The 12,653-nt window shown below is 36.7% G+C and overlaps 1 protein-coding gene across 3 annotated transcripts in view; it reads right to left on the minus strand.

Annotated features, from left to right (window-relative positions):
• ACER3 (alkaline ceramidase 3) overlaps positions 1 to 12,653 on the minus strand; it is a 139,080-nt gene that overhangs the window by 19,967 nt on the left and 106,460 nt on the right. The window lies entirely within an intron of this gene.

The following is a 12,653-nucleotide window of genomic DNA, read 5'->3' on the forward strand; positions in this document are numbered from 1 at the left end:
ATGGTAGAGGCAGGGGGTGATGGAATAGAATTAACTTTGATCTAGTTACCTGCTCTGTGTCAGGCACTACAGTAAATTAGATATACACACAGGTGAATAAAATTTTCAAATAAACCCTGTGTGGCAGGTATTATTCTTTATTGATGAGGAAACTGAAGCTTGGTGAGTTACCCAAAATAATAACAGCAGCTTATATATAAATATAGCTTCAGTAAGGTATCATTCATTGACTTAAACTGCATATATCTAATGTATACAACTGATAGCCCATCTGTATGTATCCACAAAACCAACACCACAATCAAGATAATAAATATATCTATCACTTCCAAAATCTTAGTTTGCCTTTTTTTTAGAATGTTATATAAATGGAATAATACAGTGCATACTCTTTGCTGTATGGCTTCCTTTACTTGATATAATTATTTTGAAATTCATCCATGTTGTTATGTATATCAATAACTCATTTCCTATTATTGCTGAGTAGTACACCACCATATGAATATACTACAATTTGTTTATCTGTCCAAATGTTGGTGGACATTTGTGTTGTTCCCAGTTTTTTTTGTTATAACAAATAAAGCAGCTATGATCATTCATAAGTCCTTATGTATGGACATATGATTTCACTTCTCAGGTAAAAAGCTAGAGGACAGATGGCTGGATTGTATGACAGGTGAATGTTCAACTTTTTAAGACAATGGTAAACTGTTTTCCTGAATGATTGTATCATTTTATGTTCCCATGTTTTTTGCTCTATATGCACACCAACACTTGGTATGACATCAGTCTTTTCCACTTTAGTTGTTCTAGTAGGCGTGCAGTGGTATCTCATTATGGTTTTAATTTGCATTCCCTAATAACTAATGTTATTGAGCATCTTTTCATTGCTATTTACTATCCATACTTCTTTGATACAGTTTTTGTTGAATCTTTGCCCATTAAAAAAACAATTGTTTGCCTTATTCTTGAGTTGTAAGTCCTTTGTTGAATACATATTTTGCAAATATTTTTTCCAAGTCTGGACTTGCCTTTCATTTCCTTAACAGCATCTTTTGATGAATGATATTTTGATGAATGTCAATTTATCCATTTTTTCACTATAGCTTGCATTTTCTGTGTCTTAACTGGACTGCAAAGATTTCTATTATTTTTTCTTCTATAAATTTTATGGTTTTAGCTTTCATATTTAGGGATATGATTGAGTTCTAGTATTTTTGTAAAGGTATAAGTTTAACTTCATCTTGTTAATAAGAATACCCAATTGTTTCAGCACGATTTGTTGGAAAGAGTATCCTTTTCCCACAGAATCACCTTAGAATGCTTATTTAAAATCAGACTGGTATGGATAAGCAGTCTGTTTTTGGATGTTTTCTTGATCAATATTTCATTCTTATCACCAATACCACATTATCTTTTCTTTTTTTTCTGTTCAAGTTCGTAGTGAGCTTTTTAAAAAATTTTGGTATCATTAATAAACCATTACATGAGCAAAATTATGGTTACTAGACTCCCCCCATCATCAAGTCCCCACCACATTCCCCATTACAGTCACTGTCTACCAGCATAGTAAGATGCTATAAAGTCACTACTGTCTTCTTTGTGCTATACCGCCTTCTCCGTGATCCCCCCACTACACTATGTGTGCTAATCACAATGCTCCTTAATCCCCTTATTCCTCCCTCCCCCTCCAGCCTCCCCAGTCCCTTTCCCTTTGGTAACTGTTAGTCCATTCTTGGGTTCTGTGAATCTGCTGCTGTTTTGTTCCTTCAGTTTTTTTCTTCGTTGTTATACTCCACAGATGAGTGAAATCATTTGGTACTTGTCTTTCTCTGCCTGGCTTATTTCAATGAGCATAATACCCTCTAGCTCCATCCATGTTGTTGCAAATAATACCACATTATCTTGACTAATGAAGCACAGAGCAAATAAAGTAGAGTAAGACATCTAACTCTGTTTTTCTTTTTAAAAATGTTTTAGCTATTCAAGATCCTTTGCATAAATCTCAGAATCAGTTTCCCAGTTTTTACCAAAAGCATGCACACATTTTGATTTTGATTGCATTGAACTTTATAGATAAATCTGGGGAGAATCAGCATCTTAATAATACTGAATTTTTTTAGAATCCATTCCCAAACTACTAGATCTAATATTTGAATTCAGCAAAGTTGCAGGATACAAAATTAACACACAGAAATCTGTTGCATTCTTATACACTAATGATGACCTAGCAGAAAGAGAAATCAGGAAAACAATTCCATTCACAATTGCATCAGAAAGAATAAAATACCTAGGAATAAACCTAACAAAGGAAGTGAAAGACCTATACCCTGAAAACTACAGGACACTCTTAAAAGAAATTAAAGAGGACACTAATAAATGGAAATTCATCCCATGCTCTTGGCTAGGAAGAATTAATATTGTTAAAATGGCCATCCTGCCTAAAGCAATCTACAGATTCAAAGCAATCCCTATCAAAATACCTACAGCATTCTTCAATGAACTAGAGCAAATAGTTCTACAATTCATATGAACCACAAAAGACCCCAAATAGCCAAAGCAATCCTGAGAAGGAAGAATAAAGTGGGGGGAATTATGCTCCCCAACTTCAAGCTCTACTACAAAGCCACAGTAATCAAGACAATTTGGTACTGGCACAAGAATACACCCATAGACCAGTGGAACAGACTAGAGAGTCCAGATACAAACCCAAGTATATATAGTCAATTAATATATGATAAAGGAGCCATGGATATACAATAGGGAAATGACAGCTTCTTCAACAGCTGGTGTTGGCAAAACTAGACAGCTACATGTGAGAGAATGAAACTGGATTATTGTCTAACCCCGTACACAAAAGTAAACTCAAAATGGATCAAAGACCTGACTGTAAGTCATGAAACCATAAAACTCTTGGACGAAAACATAGGCAAAAATCTCCTGGACATAAACATGAGCAAATTCTTCATGAACAGATCTCCCTGGACAAGGGAAACAAATGCAAAAATGAACAAGTGGGACTATATCAAACTAAAAAGCTTCTGTACAGCAAAGGATACCATCAGTAGAACAAAAAGACATCCTACAGTATGGGAGAGTATATTCATAATGACAGATCTGATAAAGGGTTGACATTCAAAATATATAAAGAGCTCATACACATCAACAAACAAAAAGCAAATAATCCAATAAAAAAATGGGCACAGGATCTGAACAGGCACTTCTCCAAAGAAATTCAGATGGCCAACAGACACATGAAAAGATGCTCCACATCACTAATCATCAGGGAAATGCAAATTAAAACCACAATGAGATATCACCTCATACCAGTTAGGATGCCAACATCCAAAAGACAAACAACAACAAATGTTGGCAAGAATGTGGAGAAAGGGGAACCCTCCTACACTGCTGGTGGGAATGTAAATTAGTTCAACCATTGTGGAAAGCAGTATGGAGGTTCCTCAAAAAATGAAAAATAGAAATATCATTTGACCCAGGAATTCCACTCTTAGGAATTTTTCCTAAGAATGCAGCACTCCAGTTTTAAAAAGACATATGCACCCCTATGTTTATCGCAGCACTATTTACAATAGCCAAGATATGGAAGCATCCCTCAGTAGATGAATGCATAAAGAAGATGTGGTACATATACACAATGGAATATTATTCAGCCATAAGAAGAAAACAAATCCTACCATTTGCAACAACATGGATGGAGCTAGAGGATATTATGCTCAGTGAAATAGGCCAGGCAGAGAAAGACAAGTATCAAATGATGTCACTCATCTGTGGAGTATTACAACAAAGAAAAAAACTGAAGGAACAAAACAGCAGCAGACTCACAGAACCCAAGGAAGGACTAATAGTTACCAAAGGGAAAGGGAGGATGGGTGGGAAGGGAGGGATCAGGGGATCAGGGGGAAAACGGGGTTTTACAATTAGCACACATAATGTAGGGGGTTGGGGACATGGGGAAGGCAGTATATACAGAGAAGACAAATAATGATTATATAGCATCTCACTACACTGATGGACAGTGACTGTAATGGGGTATGTGGGGGGGACTTGATAATAGGGGGAGTCTAGTAACCATAATGTTGTTCAAGTAATTGTATATAATGATATCAAAAATACTAATACTAATACTAATACTGAGTTTTCTATTTCATGAAAATGGCATACCTCTCCATTTATTTAGTTCTTCTTTAATTTCTCTCAGTAAAAACTATTGTGATTTCCAATATACAGGTATTATATATATTTGATAAATTTAATCCCTTAACATTTGATTTTTTGATGCTACTGTAAACTGTACTTTTGAATATTTCAACTTCCAATAGTTTGTTGTTAGTATCCAGAAATATGATTTTTGAATACTGACTCGAATCTCATGACCTTGCTGAATTCCATTTATTGCTCTTTGTAGTGTTTTGGTACATGTACATATATTTTCTATACATGATCATGATGTCATTTGCAAATACTATGTGGGATAGGACTTCCACCAGTATAATGCTGAATAGAAGTGGTGGTAATATATATTCTTGACATTCTTAATTTTAAAGAGGCTTAAAGAAAATCATTTCACGACTAAATGTGTTGGGTGCTACAGAGTTTACAAGTTAAGAAAGTTTTATTACTAGTTTGTAAAGGGTTACTTTTTTTTAAGATTACAAACAGCTGTTGAATTTTACAGACACCTTTCTCTAAATCTACTGGTATCATCACGTAGTTTTCCTCCTTTTTATTTTAGTATAGTGAATGACAAGAACATTTTTTCCAAAATACTGTTATTTTAACTAGAAGTATTTGTATATAAATGAATGAAAAAAGTGATTAATTTAAAAATCATCAGGAAAGCACAAACCTGGCTGTGCACGGAAGGGGGAATTATTGTCCCTTTGATGAGGAGAAGATGAGTTTAAGAGAGTTATTTATAGTCTGTCTTCAGCTTTTCAGAGAGTTTATCATAGCTCCATTTGGGGAAGGCAAGAATGATTCCCAGGAAACACAGGACTCAACAGAAGGAGGGCATCTGGCAGGGTTGCAGTGTGGGCCAGGTGCTGAGATGTGACAAGAGTATGATCAACGGGAGTAAGGTACTCTCTATTTTCTGCTTCTAAGCTTACTTACCAGGGCCAATCTTCAGCTCTCAGCAGTAGTTCAGAGCAAAATTCTTCTGTGGGGTGAAATGAATGTCTTTGGTTATCCAGGTAGCAGGGCATGCAGGAGACAGCAAGAATTTTACCAGCACATGGTCCATGCAAACTAAGCACAGGTAAGATGCTGGGGACAGACTACTCATATATTATCAGGTACTGTAATGTATAACACAGAATACCCTGAACGTATCTGTCTGGAGTCACACTGCTGCATTGTTGACTGGATGCCTGTCTGATGTTTAGCTGTCATCTGAGCAGCCCTTCCCTTCATCTTGGGAATTGCCTTCACCTCTCTCTGAGTTGGATTTCCTATGTCTTGTATCCTGTGTCTTCCTCCGGTTTAGTCTCTCATTTTGGTCAAACACATCCTCCAAGTTCCTGAATAATAGTTCATAGGATAAATTTTTTTAAAAACTTGAATATATGAAAATGCATTTTGTCCCCATATTTTACTGAGTTTGACTGTAGAATTCTAAGTTAGAATTCTAAAATTCTAGCTTCCAGTTTTGTCTTGGTAAGTCCAAAACCATTCTGATTCTCGATCTTCTGTATGTATATCTACCTTCTAACTCTATAAACTTGTGGAATCTCCTTATCTAGATTATTGAAACAGACAAGGGGCTACTTCCATCCATTACCCTATATACTAGTAGGTTCTTTCAAGCTAATAATTCCTGCCCATTTTATGTTGGCCCTTCTATCTGGCCCGGTAATATTTCTATTAAGTCTTTTCTCCATTTCTTTCTCATCATTTTGATGGCCCTCAGTATGTGTGTGTGTGTTTACTTCTGCCACTGCTACCATGAAGCCCATAGACTTGACGAAACACCTCACTGTTTCTCCACAACAGTGGTGGTGAATGGGGCCAAGGGTCCTAAGGCCCTACACTTCCCTGTTTACTCTGGATTGTACCATGGGTTGTTTTAGGGTCTCTCCTGTGGTGGATGGGTGATGATGGACTACAATGCAATCACAATGTATGTTCAGAAAAGAGATTCCAGGAGCTTTAACTTTATCTTTCAAACCCTTCACTTTAGTTTTTATTTTATTTTTTTTAGTGTCTTTTTTGTTTTGAATTCTCTGAATGATACTTTTTATTATAAGATCTTTTGTTCATAGATATGGTATATTTCTAGGAATATTAATGAATTAATGATATATATATATATATATTTTGTTTTCTTATTCATGCATAAGTTGTTTCCCTTAAGTTATTTTTCTCTGCTCATTATTTGTTTTGGCCTCTATCTTTCATATTGGGTGCATTCTTCTTATATCTGGCATTATCACCTCAATATTAAGAGTGGAAAACTAAAAGGGTAACCACAAGCTTTAAGTATATGGTTGCGGCCTTTAGACTAGTTACCTTCACTATATGGTTATTTTTCTGGGCCAATTAGGGAACCCCCAACATCAGTATCTTTAGGTCTTTAAGGCTGCTCCTATTCCCTAAAAGATGACTCTTCCAATTTTCTGCCTAGAGGTCTTGGCATTCAGCTTTCAGAATGCATAAGGTTACCCAATTTCCCTGATTTCAGTGTGTTACTCACTTGTTCGATAAGAAAAATCCAATCTAGAGGCATTGTTCACACTTTCCAGAGAATAAACCTATTGTCTGGATAGTTGCTCAGTGCTATGAAGTGGGTTAGGAGATCTAATCATTTAACAGCTTTTTAAAGCTTTGAACTAACTAGTCATCTTTATTTTAGACCCCTCCTTCATCTCGTTTTTCAAACTGCAACACCTGATACTTGAGGAAATTCTCTGATATAAACTAGAAATTGTTGGCTTAGGATCTGGCTCTTTTGGGTTACTTAAGACAGTTAGCAATTATCCATTCCCTTCCACATTCTAAAATTTTATTGAGTCTTCTTGTGGGTTTAAGTTTTATTAATAAATTCTTTTGATGTAGTCTTAGCAGGGTTTCAGGAGGGGGCAAGATTAGATATCTGTTGATCTTCAATATTGTATCTCTATTTTCTTTTAAATTTTTGCCCTGTATTATACGTCCTATTTTTCATTTCCTCATAAACTGTTTTTATTCTATTGATCTGTTTTTTTAATTATTGAAGTTGGATGCTTAGTTCATTATTCCTTCAGCCTGTTTCTAAAGTAAACATCTAAGGCTATAAACTTCCTTCTAAGAATCACTTAGCTATATCCTACTTTTTTGTAGCATTTTCATTATGGTTCCATTCTAAGTATTTCAATATTTCTTCTATGATTTCTTCCTTAACTTGTATTTACAGGTATGGTTTTTTTTTTACTTTACTTTACTTTAATTTTGGTATCATTAATCTACAATTACATGAAGAACATTATGTTTACTAGGCTCCCCCCTTCACCAAGTCCCCCCCACATACCCCTTCACAGTCACTGTCCATCAGTGTAGTAAGATGCTGTAGAATCACTACTTGTCTTCTCTGTGTTGCACAGCCCTCCCGTGCCCCCCCACACACTATACATGCTAATCCTAATGCCCCCTTTCTTAACCCCGCCCTTATCCCTCCCTTCCCACCCAACCTCCCCAGTCCCTTTCCCTTTGGTAACTGTTAGTCCATTCTTGGGTTCTGCGATTCTGCTGCTGTTTTGTTCCTTCAGTTTTCCTTTGTTCTTATACTCCACATATGAGTGAAATCATTTGATACTTGTCTTTCTCCACCTGGCTTATTTCACTGAGCATAATACCCTCTAGCTCCATCCATGTTGTTGCAAATGGTAGGATCTGTTTTTTTCTTATGGCTGAGTAATATTCCATTGTGTATATGTACCATATCTTCTTTATCCATTCATCTACTGATGGACATTTAGGTTGCTTCCATATCTTGGCTATTGTAATTGGTGCAGCGATAAACATAGGGGAGCATCTGTCTTTTTCAAACTGGAGTGCTGCATTCTTAGGGTAAATTCCTAGAAGTGGAATTCCTGGGTCAAATGGTATTTCTATTTTGAGCATTCTGAGGAACCTCCATACTGCTTTCCACAATGGTTGAACTAATTTACATTCCCACCAGCAGTGTAGGAGGGTTCCCCTTTCTCCACAACCTTGCCAACATTTGTTGTTGTTTGTCTTTTGGATGGTGGCGATCCTTACTGGTGTGAGGATATCTCATTGTGGTTTTAATTTGCATTTCTCTGATGACAAGCGATGTGGAGCATCTTTTCATGTGTCTGTTGGCCATCTGAATTTCTTCTTTAGAGAACTGTCTATTCAGCTCCTCTGCCCATTCTTTAATTGGATTATTTGCTTTTTGTTTGTTGAGGTGTGTGAGCTCTTAATATATTTTGGATGTCAATCCTTTATTGGATCTGTCATTTATGAATATATTCTCCCATACTGTAGGATACCTTTTTGTTCTATTGATGGTGTCCTTTGCTGTACAGAAGCTTTTTAGCTTGATATAGTCCCACTTGTACATTTTTGCTTTTGTTTCCCTTGCCCGGGGAGATCTGTTCATGAAGAAGTTGCTCATGTTTATGTCCATGAGATTTTTGCCTATATATTTTCTAAGAGTTTTATGGTTTCATCACTTACATTCAGGTCTTTGATCCATTTCAAATTTACTCTTGTGTATGGAATTAGACAGTGATCCAGTTTCATTCTCTTACATGTAGCTGTCCAGTTTTGCCAGCACCATCTGTTGAAGAGACTGTCATTTCCCCATTGTATGTCCATGGCTCCTTTATTGTATATTAATTGGCCATATATGTCTGGGTTAATGATTGGAGTCTCTATTCTGTGGCTCTGGTCTGTGGCTCTGTTCTTGTGCCAGTACCAAATTGTTGATTACTGTGGCTTTGTAGTAGAGCTTGAAGTTGGGGAGCGAGATCCGCCCCCCCCCCTTCATTCTTCCTTCTCAGAATTGCTTTGGCTATTTGGGGTCTTTGGTGGTTCCATATGAATTTTAGAACTATTTGCTCTAGTTCATTGAAGAATGCTGTTGGTAATTTGATAGGGATTGCATCGAATCTGTATATTGCTTTGGGCAGGATGGTGATTTTGACGATATTAATTCTTCCTAGCCAGGAGCATGGGATGAGTTTCCATTTGTTAATGTCCTTTTTAATTTCTCTTAAGAGTGTCTTGTAGCTTTCAGGGTATATGTCTTTCACTTCCTTGGTTAGGTTTATTCCTAGGTATTTTTTTCTTTTTGATGTTATTGTGAATGGAATTGTTTTTCTGATTTCTCTTTTCTGTTAGTGCACAGGGAAGCCACAGATTTCTGTGTGTTAATTTTGTATCCTGCAAATTTGCTGAATTACGATATTAGTTCTAGTAGTTTTGGAGTGGAGTCTTTAGGGTTTTTTATGTACAATATCATGTCATCTGCAAATAGTGACAGTTTAACTTCTTCTTTACCAATCTGGATTCCTTGTATTTCTTTGTTTTGTCTGATTGCCGTGGCTAGGACCTCCAGTACTACGTTGAATAACAGTGGGGAGAGTGGGCATCCCTGTCTTGTTCCCGATCTCAGAGGAAAAGCTTTCAGCCTCTCGCTGTTCAATTTATCATATATGGCCTTTATTATTATGTTGAGGTACTTGCCCTCTATGCCCATTTTGTTGAGAGTTTTTATCATGAATGGATGTTGAATTTTGTTGAATGCTTTTTTCAGCATCTATGGAGATGATCATGTGGTTTTTGTCCTTCTTTTTGTTGATGTGGTGGATGATGTTGATGGATTTTCGAATGTTGTACCATCCTTGCATCTCTGGGATGAATCCCATTTGGTCATGGTGTATGATCCTTTTGATGTATTTTTGAATTGGGTTTGCTAATATTTTGTTGAGTATTTTTGTGTCTACGTTCATCAGGGATATTGGTCTGTAGTTTTCTTTTTTGGTGGGGTCTTTGCCTGGTTTTGATATTAGGGTGATGTTGGCTTCATAGAATGAATTTGGGAGTATTCCCTCCTCTTCTATTTTTTGGAAAACTTTAAGGAGAATGGGTATTATGTCTTCTCTGTATGTCTGATAAAATTCCGAGGTAAATCCATCTGGCCTGGGGTTTTTGTTCTTGGGTAGTTTTTTGAATACCGCTTCAATTTTGTTGCTGGTAATTGGTTTGTTTAGATTTTCTGTTTCTTTCTGGGTCAGTCTTGGAAGGTTGTATTTTTCTAGGAAGTTGTCCATTTCTCCTAGTTTTCCAGCTTGTTAGCATATAGGTTTTCATAGTATTCTCTAATAATTCTTTGTATTTCTGTGGGGTCCATCATGATTTTTCCTTTCTCATTTCTGATTATGTTGATGTGTGTTGACTCTCTTTTTCTGTTAATAAGTCTGGCTAGAGGCTTATCTATTTTGTTTATTTTCTTGAAGAACTAGCTCTTGGTTTCATTGATTTTTTTCTATTGTTTTATTCTTCTCAATTTTATTTATTTCTTCTCTGATCTTTATTATGTCCCTCCCTCTGCTGACCTTAGGCCTCATTCATTCTTCTTTATCCAATTTCAATAATTGTGACATTAGACTATTCATTGGGGATTGTTCTTCCTTCTTTAAGTATGCCTGGATTGCTATATACTTTCCTCTTAAGACTGCTTTTGCTGCGCCCTGCAGAAGTTGGGGCTTTGTGTTGTTGTTGTCATTTGTTTCCATATATTGCTGGATCTCCATTTTAATTTGGTCGTTAATCCATTGACTATTTAGGAGCATGTTGTTAAGCCTCCATGTGTTTGTGAGCCTTTTTGCTTTTGTTGTACAGTTTATTTCTAGTTTTATACCTTTGTGGTCTGAAAAGTTGGTTGGTAGGATTTCAGTCTTTTGGAATTTACTGAGGCTCTTTTTGTGGCCTAGTATGTGGTCTATTCTGGAGAATGTTCCATGTGCACTTGAGAAGAATATGTATCCTGTTACTTTTGGATGTAGAGTTCTATAGATGTCTATTAGGTCCATCTATTCTAGTGTGTTGTTCAGTGCCTCTGTGTCCTTACTTATTTTCTGTCTGGTGGATCTGTCCTTTGGAGTGAGTGGTGTGTTAAAGTCTGCTAAAATGAATGCATTGCATTCTATTTCCTCCTTCAATTCTGTTAGTATTTGTTTCACATATATTGGTGCTCCTGTATTGGGTGCATATATGTTTATAATGGCTATATCCTCTTGTTGGACTGCTCCCTTTATCATTATGTAATGTCCTTCTTTATCTCTTGTTACTTTCTTTATTTTGAAGTCTATTTCATCTATATACTAGTATTGCAACACCTGCTTTTCTCTCTCTGTTGTTTGCATGAAATATCTTTTTCCATCCTTTGACTTTTAATCTGTGCATGTCTTTGGGTTTGAGGTGAGTCTCTTGTAAGCAGCATATAGATGGGTCTTGCTTTTTTATCCATTCTGTTACTCTGTGTCTTTTGATTGGTGCATTCAGTCCATTTACATTTAGGGTGATAATTGAAAAATATGTACTTATTGCCATTGCAGCCTTTAGATTTGTGGTTACCAAAGGTTCAAGGTTAGCTTCTTTACTACCTTACTGTCTAACTTAACTCACTTATTGAGCTATTATAAATGCAGCCTGATGATTATTTCTCTCCCTTTTTATTCCTCCTCCTCCATTCTTCATATGTTGGGTATTTTGTTCTGTGCTCTTTTTAGGAGTGCTCCCATCTAGAGCAGTCCCTCTAAGATACCCCATAGAGGTGGTTTGTGGGAGGCAAATTCCCTCAACTTTTGCTTGTCTGGGAATTGTTTAATCCCTCCTTCATATTTAAATGATAATCGTGCTGGATACAGTATCCTTGGTTCAAGGCCCTTCTGTTTCATTGCATTAAATATATCATGCCATTCTCTTCTGGCCTGTAAGGTTTCTGTTGAGAAGTCTGATGATAGCCTGATGGGTTTTCCTTTGTAGGTGACCTTTTTTCTCTCTCTGGCTGCCTTTAAAACTCTGTCCTTGTCCTTGATCTTTGCCATTTTAATTATTATGTGTCTTGGTGTTACCCTCTTTGGGTCCCTTCTCTTGGGAGTTCTGTGTGCTTCTGTAGTCTGAGCAACTATTTCCTCCCCCAGTTTGGGGAAGTTCTCAGCAATTATTTCTTCAAAGAAACTTTCTATCCCTTTTTCTCTCTCTTCTTCTTCTAGTACCCCTATAATGCAGATATTGTTCCTTTTGGATTGGTCACACAGTTCTCTTAATTTTGTTTCATTCCTGGAGATCCTTTTCTCTCTCTCTGCATCAGCTTCTATGCGTTCCTGTTCTGTGGTTTCTATTCCATCAATGGCCTCTTGCATCTTATCCATTCTGCTTATAAATGCTTCCAGAGATTGTTTCACTTCTGTAATCTCCCTCTGGACATCATCCCTTAGCTCTTGCATATTTCTCTGCAGCTCTGTCAGCATGTTTATGATTTTTATTTTGAATTCTTTTTCAGGGAGACTGGTTAGGTCTGTCTCTGCAGATCCTCTCTCAGGTGTTGTCTGAACTACCTTGGACTGGACTAAATTTTTTGCCTTTTCATGGTGATAGTGGTGGCTGTAGGCAGGTTGCGGGTG

This window comes from Manis pentadactyla, chromosome 9 (genome assembly GCF_030020395.1).
Source record: "Manis pentadactyla isolate mManPen7 chromosome 9, mManPen7.hap1, whole genome shotgun sequence".
In the NCBI taxonomy this organism is placed as follows: domain Eukaryota; kingdom Metazoa; phylum Chordata; class Mammalia; order Pholidota; family Manidae; genus Manis; species Manis pentadactyla.